Here is a 12,237-nt window from a genome sequence, read left to right as displayed (position 1 = left end):
CTGAAGGGAAATTTGCTTTAAAAATTGTTTTATTTATTTTTGGTAAATTAGCTCATATGCTTTTCATTTCTTCTAAAAAAACAATAGTAAATATAAATTCAGCTTAGTGTAGCATGGCAGCTCTGTCTGTGAGTCATAAAATCTGCCTGCCAACATCTAGAAAACTCAAGTCTTAATCAGCTAAGTGTTGCCTAGCTGTAGCGCTGGTCTCAATAGGTAACATGGGCATATTCATATTTATTAGATGTTTAATTTACACGCCATGCCTTAATTAGTAGTTAGTTTGCAGTCTATGTCATGGTGTACAACAGTCTGCTGGTATCACAAGCCACACTGAGGTTGAGGAAGAGAGGCACAGAGGTGAACTCTGAATCCATATGCTTAAGATCATTTAAGACTTCAGAGGGTGTAGTTTCAGTGGAGTGAGAGGCCCTGAAGGCAAACTGGAATGGTTCAAAAGGATTACTGATAGATATAGGACTGAAAGCTGCTGACTTTCAGCTCTTTCTAGTACTTTTGAAAAGAAAGGAAGGATAGACACTTGTCAATAATTGTCAAGAGACCCTGGATCAAGTTGTGGTTTCTTAAGTCAACCACAGTGGTTTTAAAGCTTGTACCAACACAGACAGTTGTAAGTGACAGATTAACAGTATTTTGTTTTGTAAGAGATTTTTGGAAAGTCAAAGATGGTCAAGCATTAAGGAAGTAGGTGGTATGGTCTCTAAAATAACTACTTAGTATCAAAGGTTAACAAAGACTTCAACCAAGGTATTTAATCAACTGGTTCTACAAAAGGAGCCGGAGAAACACTACATAATAGGAATTCAGTACTAAGCAGCAGTGATGTCATCACGACATGAAACAAAGGGGGTTTTGTTAAGTCAATGATGCAAGTTTCACCAGGGTTCATTCCTGCAGTGGAAGGAGCCAGGGCCATCACTAACCCAACACCAAGAGCAGTTAAAGCTGATTACAAGAACTGTTACAAGAACTGCCTGGTGCCACTTGAGATTTGAAATTATCTGACATAGCAGATGTGTCAGATCAGAAACCAGTGTTGCAGCTGCAGTGAGCAGGTTCACACACACACACAAACAGGGTGATACCAAAAGTGACACAATAAGGGTCAGGAGGTTGACAGAGCAACAAGGAATGGTCAGAGACTGTTGTCCAACTGAACAACATTATTATTACAGTAATTTCAAGTGATGTTTTTGATCTTCTATGAAAATCCGAACTTCATGAAACTGTGTTTTGGTCCTCACCAACTCCTGAAGGAAATATCTGTCTTTTTAGCTGCTATGTGCTCCACTGTGTCTGTCTGCCACAACCAAAACAATGAGCTAAACAACATTAAAACCTGCTGCTGAGCTGAGGGAATGTAAGAGTTGGTGATCATTTTTTTAGTAAATGTGTCACTACAAACAAACTTGCTCGCATCACACAGTCATTTGATGTATTCTTAATATAAAAAGACTAATTAGTGCAACTTTTACTTATAAAATTGTTATTTTCTTTTTCTTTTTTTATTAATAATCATTGGACTTTCTTTTGGGGCTTTCCACACTCTTTATGAGCTTAAATACGCCTCAAAGCTCCTTTTGAAACATACTGTATCACTGCACTGCATCCTCCCATTGTCGGCATACGATTTCAGTGATGTGTTTCTTGTTAGCATTCAAAATTTGAACATGATACTTATCATTAAAGCGTAAAATAGAGAAGAATATCTCTTTGGAGTCCGTCACACAGGAGAATACTCTGGATTTTATATGAACCATGCACATGGTCCTGGTCCCTGTTTGTCAGTTGGTATCCTGTTACAAGCACTGAGTTCCTTTTGAAATCCCTCTCTGCTGATCAAATAATCTTGTAATGACACAGTGTTACTGTGGTGTTCAAACTACACAGAGTAATCACCGCCTCAACTCCCATTGGTACTACTTTCATGACAGCAGGCCATATGGGATCTACTCGCATGCACAAGAAAGCAAAGGACACACACACTTTCAGCACACATTTACCTAGGCCTATCTGTTAAAAGGTTCACAGGACTGAAGATAACACAAAGAACAGTTGTACTGTGTGTGTGTGTGTGTGTGTGTGTGTGTGTGTGTGTGTGTGAGAGAGAGAGAGAGAGATGGGGGTGCATTCGGGGGAAGAATTGGCAGTTGCATCCTGACACATTCATTTTTCTCACGCCACACACACCCTTCCTTACCCCACATCTCTCTTGTCATCAGGTTCCCAGAGACTGGTACTTTGTATTTCTGTATGTTAGGGAGAAAAAACAGGGGAGTGTTGTGGCAGTGTTTCCCCCTCAGTGTCAAAGACAATGAAAGGGTAGGTTGTGTATGGGCACTGGGAGAACACGGTTTCATGATTTGAGGCTTCATGTGTGTATACTGTAGGTTACGTGTGGGCGGTAGTTGTTGAGAGTGTGCTCCTGCCTGACAGAACCAGACGTACTGGTTAAGTAGGAGGGTCGGAGCAGAGACATCACATAACCAACCGTCTGTCTTATAGTAATGTAACACTGTGTATCCTATGTGTGTTTGTGTAAAGTGTGTGTGTACTGTACTGTACTGTATGTTGCTCTTTGTATTTACAGATAATAACTGGAAAGGAGTTGAGAAGTGACCCTTTTCCTTTGTCTTGCACAAAATTGCTATATTATAAGATGTGCTGAGATATAGCAATTTTTTCATGTCAACCTTCCCACCCCCACTGAAAAAGAAAATAAACAAAGAAGAAAAAAATAAAGAGCTTAGATAGATGTATTTATTTATTTACTAATTTATTAAATATGAGCATGCTAGAAATAAAGGCTATTCACATGTGCTTTTTTTGTTTTTTGTTTTAAATTAAATTAAAACACTTGTCTTCTTCAGGCGCGTGCGTGCGTGCGTGCGTGTGTGCGTCATTAATTGAAGCGTAATGACGCTCGAACCAAGGGTATATAAGGGCCTCTCTCAATTAGCTCTCCCCCTTTGCACTTGGACTTGGACACTGACCAACCTGAGGCAAAACCTGCGCTGTGGGAAGCGAACCATTGGAGAGGTGAATACCTGGAGAGAAGAGAGAAACTACTCGAAACTAGGACCGGATCCTTTTGGAGAGACTACTGCATCTGGAAAAAGAAGGATGGGCCTGTTCCTGGAGCACCTGCTGGGAGTCGCCTGGATGGACGTCGGTCTGCCAGGTAGGACAACTTTTAAAGTTATGAAGCTATTGGAATGATTTAACTGACCTATTGATTCATCTAAACTCATTAAACAGCACTGTATAAAGCACATAACTTTTCAAATAGACTTGGATAGCTGTAGTTTACAGCTTGTCAATTAACCCGATGGAAAATCAAAGATTTGGTGAAAACAGACCGATGATTTTTCTCTGTAAAACGGATATTTGTTGGAAATAATTCATGAAATATCCCGGGAAATGCGTGGAATTCATTAATAATTAATGTAGTGATTTGAAAATACTGCTATTTTGGTTTGAGGGCATGAAATTGTACAAATATTTAATCAAAATTATTATTATTGTAAAAGGATGGGGACTGGACCAAATTTCATAAAATGCCCAAAAATTAGCTTTGCTTGTTCACCATGGAGACGATGGAACGATTAGCTCCGAACGTCATGACGTCAGCGTACAGGACGTACGGACGTAAACACTGCAGGATTGTTGCTGTTGTTGGTTCTGTAATATCCACAGCTGATACTACCGAGTTATTTTGTACCTTCGAGTTAACTGTTGTGTTCGCCCCTCACAGTTTGTAGGTGATATATTGTTAGCCTGCTTTAATAACTCTGAATTTTTTTTGCTATGTTTTGGGGTCCATTTATAAATGTCATTTATATTTTGGAGTGGGGTGTTGAGAAGCTGGTCTGCATGTGTGCATGTGACCGCTGACAGGATCGTCACATTTCTTGTCTGATAGTGATGTTATTTTCCTCTGTCAGTAAGCACACATGATTGTTTTCATTTTTAATGTTGCCCAAATTTCCCGTTTTCTGCCCTTTTGGTCCATGCACTCTAGACTTTGTCCGTGGGTCCGTTGGCATATTGAATACCTATTAAATTGTTTAGTTTGGCTTTGGTTTTAATTTTTCAGGCCTTTAAATAACTCTGTATGAAGTTGTCTATTTGCACTGACTTTTTAAACCTATTGAATTTATTTAAGTTTTAAATCTTATAATAAACATTTATATCTTTGTGAGAAAATATTTCCAGCTTCAATTTATCTTTTAATTGCTTTGAAAAAACTGCATGGTATTTGATATCACTTATTGACACATGTTGTTATGTTGTACGTTGTATGTTGAACGTGTAAAGGTAGTGTTATTTATATACATGTGGTTATATTTTATATATAATTGGCTTCCTTTCATTTCAGTCGCTGTGGACCTCTTCGTTGGACGTCTTCCTGAGGAGGACCCCCCTGCCGACGACGCATCTGATGAAGAGGACAGCTACCTGGAGGAAGGTGAGGTCTTCGTTTTGCAGGAAGAAGACTGGTCGGACCTTGAGGACGACGATGGACCTCATCCCCCTCTTGCTGCTACCCCTCAGCAGCCCATGGTCTGGCCCGCACAGGTACCTCAGCTTCTTTGGCTCCCTGAGCAGCTCCCTCGTGTGCACCAGCTTCTGCCCAGGGATGTTCCTTCTGCTGCCCCTCAGCAGCCCATGGTCTGGCTTGCACGGATTCCCCAGCTTCTGCGGCTCCCGGAGCAGCAATAGGAAGATCTTGACTTGGTCTCTCACAGACTCGGGGGCTGGATCAGGAAGATTAAGGAGTCCAATGCTGCCCAGGTAAGTTCTAAGAGCGGCCACGTTGGGACAGAGAGGAAAACCCAGACAGGGAGCCACAGGTACCTGTTCCTTCTATCTGAGGCCTCGGCAGGGAAGAGCACTACAGAAACTCAGCTACCTTCACTTCAGGCTTTAAAGCCTCCACAGGCAGGAAACACTGGGCCCTCTAATGGGCTGAAGACAGCAACTCTGATCTCTCTCTGAGTCTGTTGAGGTTCAACCTTCCATCCATTAGCTATATCTGTATAGCTATATTCTGACTTGACAGAGATGGTGATGCTGTGGGTAGCCTTCGTGTCTGACAAAGGTAGCAGTTCCCTAGTAGGAAGCATCTTGCACCAGGGCTTCTTTGTACATAATGGTCCATAAAGAGATTGGAGGGCTGAAAAATCAACAGTAGCCCTTGGCTGGCAAAGTCCTTGTAGCTTCTTTGGACATTTTGACATATGGACAAGAGGAGGCAGGGATCAAACCAACACTGGCTTTACCCCCTTAGCCACAGGTAATGTATGAAATGTTCAACCACATGAGCCTCTGTGTCATATGATTTAGTATGGGATAAAAGGTAAGGAAGATAGATATGCTGTTTACTGTTTACTACTCAACAACATTAAGAAACTTTGAGACCTTATTCTCACTTATTTTGGGGGGTTGCACAGCAATTCAAGGATTCTGGAAGAATTTGAAAGACAAAATTGACAAAATCTTTCAAGTTAATGTCCCACTGGACGCAATGATATTCTTGCTAGAAGGCAAGCTATACCTAAGGAGGCATATGAGTTTGTCAGATCAAAGATAAATTCTACAGATACTTTTACTGATGGCCAAGAAAATGATAACTGTGAGCTGGAAGGATGCAAAACCGCCCAACCACAACTCAGTGGGTAATGAGACTGAAAAGGGTCTACATAATGGAACGAATGACTATAAATCTGGAAACTGCAAATGGACACTTTTGAACAGAAGTGCAACTGTGTTCCTCTTCGAGGATATTGTATTGCTGCAAATACCCCCTCTGGTGTAAATATCTGTGTCTGATTTTATCATTTACTTGTGTTATTTTGATTCATTTAGATAATGTTTTGTTCTGTGGAAAAATGAAAAGTAAATTTTGCTTTAACAGAAACAAAGGTAAGTCGATGCTCAACAAAATTAACAAACATTAACAAATGTCTCCAACAAGTTTTTCTGTTACCATAATTTTTTTCTCTTTGTGGCAGGTGGAGCTGTGAAGGATGGAGCACTTAAGAGGCAGCTGTTCTCTCCAGGCTTCAGGAGGATAAATACTGCATCAGCGCCCACACCATGGAGGAAGAGACTGACCAGATGAGGAGGATGGATGACCACAGGACAAACTGGAAAGGGGCGGTTGCCTGTTTTTCACTATGCAAAGTGATCCTCTCTCGGACTAAAAATTGTCACATTACCTTTATCAATCAAAGCAAAGGCGGAATTTCTAACTACTTACTCATTACCTGTTTGACTATTTGACAGGACTTGTTCTGTGTCGTTGGCTCCTGGAGCAGTTGAGAGTGGAATCAATCATCCCAGAAAGACCCAGCACTGCAGCAGAGCAGTGAGCCACTCTCAGCAGCACTACAGGCACCAAACCCAGTCTGAAGACCCAGTGAGTACCACTGCAACCCCCCGACCCTCCACCCCAGCATCCCCCTCTTCAGTTCTTCAGTTGGCCATCCAGACGAGGAGGAGCATCCCGACCTGAACCTGCACAGAGGAGCTTGTCTCAATGTGCTTCCTCTGTGCTGGTGGGTTTGGGAAGCTTCTCACACACACACAGGAAGCTTTCACCACATGTCGCTCGAAAATCAAGATAATCAAGAAAGAGATGCACGGTTCAGAACTCTTAGAGATTATGTCTTTGATAGTTATGTATTTACTGCTTTATGTACATAAGGTATTATATGTAAGACAATATGCAAATAATTCTTAATATTTAAAAATAATATTGATAAATTTAATTGATAAACAGATAAATAAATAAAAATGTAATAAAAATAATCAGACTAAAAGAAACAGTAGGAAAAAAATTGTCCACTCATTTTGTTGAGTTTGTAATAGGTACTATTGCAGAACTTTCTTTGTGAGATTGTTTTGATAATGAGTTCATTAAAATCATCACATGTGAAATGTTACTGTGTTGTGTGAGATCACTTTCCTCAGTGATTTTAACATGAAGCTTCTTATACTGGATCAGTTTCACGTGTCTAACATCTGTAGTGGATTGTTTCAATTATCAGGTTTAACATAGATTTTCCGCTTGGTAAATACTGTGGATCGTGGACATACAAACATTTCACAGGATCTCTAGATGAGTTTCAGCAAAAATCCTTTCTTTATCTTCATTGAATTCATTCAGAAATTATATGAATAATCTTCTAAATATTAAATCTCTCATGATACACATTGGAGAATCAGTGTGTTTTGTCAGCATTACTGGAAGAGAAATGCGTAAGATCCTCTGCTGCTTGGATACAGTGCCCAATGGGAGGTCCTAATTATGACTTGGTGTCTATGAAGCTGTGATGACTGATGTGATGCAGTCATGACACATCTCTGGATCAGTGCTGTAGGTACACTCTGGATACAATACCACATAGAGTAATGAAAGATAACACAAACTCCTCCATCAGGTAAAACTCCTAAAACTGATTGGTGAGTGAGTCCTTGCTTTGACGGTCTTAATGTTTAGTCTTCAGCATTTAAGCCGCAGCTGTTTGCAAAGATTGAAACAGATCGGGTCTGTGAGAGTGAATCTCAGACCCCCCATCACTGACCCATTAACAACAGCAAAGTGTAGCAGATAATGTGTCTCACTGTGTCAGTGTTTTGGAAAAATACAATTACAATACAGATCCAGTGAGTTCACCAACACATTTCCAAATAATAGAGATTATAGTTTGTAAGTCTTCATGAACTGGACACCAAAAACAACTCGGAGCACTAATGCAATTTTAATATTTCCCCTTTGGTTTTACTTTTTCAGTTTGGTTCATTCAAATGGATGAGGGCAAAAATATTTGTGAAAAAGCAGATAAACCTCACCATAACAAAAATGCTATTATGCTGTGTTATTCATGACATGACTCTTTGTTCACAAGTCTTTTCAAAAACGCCAACAAGATATGCACCCAAATCAAACATTTCCACTGTAGCAGGTTTCCATGTAACTAACCATGTTGACAGATCTATACTGTTCATTTATGATTGCGAGATTCCAAGGAATTCTTCAGGCATCGGTGACAACTGAAGCGATAAAGATGTGTTGGTTTAGTTTCCGTTTTACTTTGTACTGACAGATTGTGAGTCCTTAATCACTATGAACACATCAGGCACTGTGTCATCTCTGACAGACAGAATTAACGATCTCAGTTACACATCAGCCTAAAGGAAGGTCAGACAGTTGATATCATCTGCTGCTCTGCTTACTCACTTCTTTCTCTCAGCCTCAGTCTCTAATTCAGATTTATTGTGTAGGTATGAGTTTTGTTTAAACAGGCTAAGTGAGTTGTGTAATATGTCTCAGAATTTCTCAGAACATGCGTAAAAAAGAAAAAGCTGCTGTGTGGCAGTTATCAAAACTACCACACAACAGTTCTATTATGAGTAAAAACACAATTGTACATCATTAATTTAATTGCTCTTGTGGAATGTATAATTAAATAAAGTTTTTCAGACACCTGGAGAACACTTGGAAAATAGTTTACTAAAAAGTTAAGTCCCCCTAAATCCAGTGTGTGGCAGTAGGCAGCTTACAACTTGCATGTGCACTTGCTGTTTACTGTGCTGGGCTCTCAGAGAGCAACCCCTCATCAATCTTAATTGCTTTGTGATAATATATTTGGACTGGGTCATGAAGCTTCTCAAAGCTTTTCAAAAATATTCTGCCAAACGTTCAACAGCAAGGACAATCTGACAGAGAGATTTAAACCTTGCGTTTAATGAGTTAGAACACAACAGGAACCTTCACTAGTGGCTTTTTTTTTTAACAGACTAACATAATTTTCCTTAAAGGCCCAAACCAAAAGTCTGTTTATTCAGGGACAGTTCATAAATGCAACAATATATAAAGAATGAAGTGGAAAACAAGCAGAGAGGAGTCCTTTTATAGTCAAATGACTGTCATACTCTCATGGGAAAGAGCATGAAGCCAAAGACCATGATCACCGTCACGCAGCCCTGAGACCAGATGTCCTCGGAAAATGGGAGACCACACATCATTTCAAGAGCCATGAATGTGGATGAAATGAAAAGAAGAACATTTTCATATTTTAATAATTAAAGGAAAAGTTCACACATAACTACACACTGAATAACAGCAGATGAGATTTACGCAGCCCTGAATTCAAGAAGTCTTCAGTTTCTGAAATGATTAGAGCTTCTTACCTGCAGTGAGGAGTTTGGTGAACTCTGCACGGCTTGGCTTCACATCTGAAAATCATCAAACTGAAATCGATTAGTCGATTAATTTCACCCTGAACATGACCCACTGTCATGATTTTCACAGTCTGATTAAGGGCATTGAATGCTGCTGCCTGCAGGCAGGAATATTGATAATGTATCTGTAGCCTATTACTTAGTGGATTGAAGAGGTTCCATGTGTCCGAATGCGTGTTACTGTATGTGAGTGTTTAGCACAGGAACCCAAATCAACAACCAACTTTATTTTCAACATAAATGGGCAAATATCTTTCTCACAGATTATGAGATAACAGCAAATGCCATATTTCACAAATAAATTATTTCTCTGACATTTCACAGTATCCTAATTAAATTTAAAATAATGGTACACAGGTAGTTTTAATAACTGTCAATCCGTCCACTGGTTGTAGCATAGAAGATTTTATGAGTCTAAATTTTGCTACATCAAAGTGAATGAGGAAGATCCTCTCATCTAACTCTGTGCCAGAATAGGCTTATTTCCCAAAATGTCTTAGCTATTCCTTTAAAACACATTTCACAGTTACAGATCATGGTGGAATCAGGCTGAGGAGAAACAGCATTTGGAATAAAAATGAGAGAATCAGAAAAAAATCATGGTCAAGTGCAAGTTATGTTTTGTGACAAAGGGATTAAAAAAAAGTGAGGTGTTGTTCACCTCTCAAGCTTTAAGAATCTTGTGGCGAGTTTGCTGATTTGTCACAGTCCAGCATCCGATATTGATTCATTGTTTTCTTTGTGGCAGATAATTGGAAAGGATTATAACCTGAGTTATAAACCTGAATTGCCAAACTTTTTGTTTAGTCTGTAATCTACTTATCAATGTTTTTTTGTCATTAAAATAGCTCTTAAGAGCCGCCACCGCCAAATGCTGCACAAATAATGTTGGCAACAAACATAATCTAGGCACTAAAGAGCCAGATACGAGAACAAAACAGAGCGAATATGAGACTTACATTGAGTGGGCGAAGTGTTGCTCTTCTGCTTTTGTGTTTACTGTATAACTGACCACAAGTTGCAAAAGCAGGCTACTCGTCATGCAAAACATTGTGTAGCGACAGTTAAGTGATAGTAGCTATAGGTGCTCAAGTAGCAAAGTGAGAGACTTCATTTATGTTTTTAATGCTCATTCTTAGCCTACATACCGAGTCCAACTACACACACATACACACACCATGCAGCAGTGACACTTCAAACCTGGTTACTGAATTATGAGATTCATAGGTCACATCAAGCTGCAACAGGAGAAAAGTTTAGTACAGCTTGACTGAAAACTTTGTAGTAGCCCTCAAGAAACTTGGCCACACTGAGGAAGATGATTATGATCATTTAAATGAGTCCAAGTGCACAGTCTCAGAAATTTGTGCATGATGCTTGAGAGGTAGAGTGAGTACCACCTGTGCAGACACACACACCTACGTACATACATGCACACACACTGAACCAAAAGTCATGTAACAAGAAACCACCCATAACCTGGAACACATGGTGCCATCGCCACCAGTTATTTGGAAAACAGCACACTAACATCTTGTAACAGCTGATAAGTTTTGTAGAAATTAAATTATGAATTTACAGTTTATAGAGTTAATAATATGGGTCAAGTATAGTGCAGTTTCAGTTTGGTTTTATATTTAGTGTGCTGGCATCTTGGCTCCTTTTTGTAATGGGATGATAAATGGTGTGGAGAAAGATGCCGCCTGAACTTGATTAATTAACATTTGGAAAATTAACTACCTTTCCACACAGTGTTTAGCGCAGCCACTTCTCTTGCTGACTGCTTCTCCCCCACTCTCTTTTCATTGCCCTGCTCTCCATTACCTACGCAATTTTGGTTCCAGGACACACACACACACACACACACACACACACACACACACACACACACACACACATAGAGCCTGTCAGGACCTGCCACAGGAAAGAATGCAACAAGAGACGGAGCCTGGACAAAAGCTGCTCATTCAGATTCCCCTTCTCACACACAAACACACATACGCACACACTAATGCACACACACAAACAAACAAAATACTTTGACGGAAAGTCTCTCCAGCAGAGAAGTAGTGTGTATTGTGGACTTGTATTTGCTCTATCTCTCTCTGTCTCTCTCTCTCACTCACTCTTTGACACACACACACACACACACACACACACACACACACACACACACACACACACACACACACACACAGCTGATTGCTAATTGATCTGGCTCTTTTCCAACCCCTTGAAATGAAAAGCTGACAGTTTCAGTCAAAATGGCCATCACTCTCTCTCCCTCTCTCTGTCTCGCTGGTTATTAGAGAGCGTGCATGTTCGTGTGGTTCTGTGTGTGTGTTCAAATGACAGCAGTAACAGCGCTGGCCTACAGCTTTTTTTTTTCTTTCAATAACAGCCTGAACAGAAGGGAACTGGCAATGAAAACACAAAGAGGTGAGAAAAGGTGGGAAAACCAACTGGTAAACACTGTCAACTAATTCAATAGTGTCAAAGACTTATGACTGTGTTTGAGGTCTAAATATACTCTCACTGACATGAATGTGTCGATCCATCCATGCATCTGTTTGTGAGTGTGTTGGAGAGAAGGTAAGGTGCCAGCTCATTACAGTACCTATGAGCCAAGTAAACAATGTCAAGAGTTATGATAGTGTAGAATGCTGCCTACAACCCAATTACTCTCCTGCTCTTCAGCTAAAGACACATGAATCCTTTTTGCTGAGCTGTTCAGTAAAACACTTCCCAAATCAAGCTGAAGTGTCACTAATATGCAGTAAATTAGTTCACAACCTTTCGTCTCAACTGGCCTCTGAATGAAATACTACCTCTTTGTTGCTGTGTTTACTTTACAGCAGGGATGAGTGCACTTCAGCTCTGAGAGTGAAAGAGGTAAATTATCATATCCCACTAATTATATCACATCGTCAATTAATTAAGAACCAGTATCATTAGCAAACAAGTTGT

Source organism: Trachurus japonicus, chromosome 16 (assembly GCF_045865225.1).
Source record: "Trachurus japonicus isolate A0001 chromosome 16, Traja_1.0".
Taxonomy (NCBI): Eukaryota; Metazoa; Chordata; class Actinopteri; order Carangiformes; family Carangidae; genus Trachurus; species Trachurus japonicus.
Note: the sequence above shows the minus strand (reverse complement) of the source record.